This window comes from Mirounga leonina, unplaced genomic scaffold (genome assembly GCF_011800145.1).
Source record: "Mirounga leonina isolate KUSES-001 unplaced genomic scaffold, KU_Mleo_1.0 Mir_166, whole genome shotgun sequence".
Lineage (NCBI taxonomy): Eukaryota > Metazoa > Chordata > Mammalia > Carnivora > Phocidae > Mirounga > Mirounga leonina.
In genome coordinates, this window is record NW_023270418.1 from 32,430,211 (window position 1) to 32,431,197 (window position 987).

The window sequence follows — 987 nt, forward strand, 5'->3', positions numbered from 1 at the left end:
GGTCACGGGGCGCGAGCGGCGCCGGGGGGCGCGCGGGGCCGGCGGCGGCGGGGCGCGTGGCGGCGCGCGGGCGCGAGCGGCGGGACTGCGGCGCCGCGGAAGGAGGACAATAGCCTCCCCCTGCCGCAGGCCGCCGGCTCCCGCGGGAGGCCCGGGACCATCTGGAGCCGGCGGCCCCGCGGGGCTCGGGGCGGGGCCCGAATCACCCCCTCCCCGCCCGGCGCCATGGCAACCGCGGCCCCTCTCAGTTCTCCGCGCCGCTCCCCGGCCCGGGGTCGCTGACCTTCCCCGGGGCTAACGCGGCGGCCGCTCTGGGGCCGACTCCCGACCCCGCCACTTTCCGTGTGTGTGCCCCCCATAATGCCGCCTTCCGGTCAGCCCTGGGCCATCTGGGTACCCCCCACAGCTTGCGGGGCTCGGGCTCCGCAGTTTGAGGACCCCCACCTTTGTCCCTACTCCTCCTTTCCTCCAAAATCTGTATCCCCGAGACACGCAATCCTTCCTTTAACGGCACTCACCGCCCAGGTTTCCCAAAATTCGGCCTCTGTTTTCCTTTTCAAATTTTCCTCTTTGGGCACCTCCAGTTCATCTCCCTTTAAGCGATTCTCTCATCCATCCCCTCTCTCGAGCATCCTTCTTCAGGCAGGTAGGCCGGCTCTCTTTCCCAAAGCGTCTCCATGCTGTACGTGGTGGAGATTCGCCTGCTCGCAGATCACATTCTCGGAATAGTCATCACTGCAGCTTCTCTCTGCTCCTTCTCAGCTCCTCTCATTTATCAACCAGGAGAATTCTGGCCTACTCACTGTCTTAAAAGGGAGTGGGGGTGGGGGTGGACATTTCTAGGCCTGGCACAGCTGGGTTTCTCCTTGGTTTAGTAGCATCTGAGTGGTCGAAGGTCTTAGGTCCTTAAGCAAGGTGAACTGCTATCTGCTTAAGAGAGAAAAGAATTATGCTCAAATAATAATAAAGTTATAAAGTGTCAGCTGG

The 987-nt window shown here is 62.4% G+C and overlaps 1 protein-coding gene across 1 annotated transcript in view; it reads right to left on the bottom strand.

The window, feature by feature from the left end:
* Positions 1-765, bottom strand: part of SPTBN2 (spectrin beta, non-erythrocytic 2) — a 38,235-nt gene extending 37,470 nt beyond the window's left edge. The window contains exon 1 of the mRNA XM_035013350.1: positions 519-765. The gene's annotated coding sequence lies outside the window, so the exon portion shown is untranslated. The remainder of the gene's footprint in view (positions 1-518) is intronic.
* Positions 766-987: the final 222 nt, after the last annotated feature.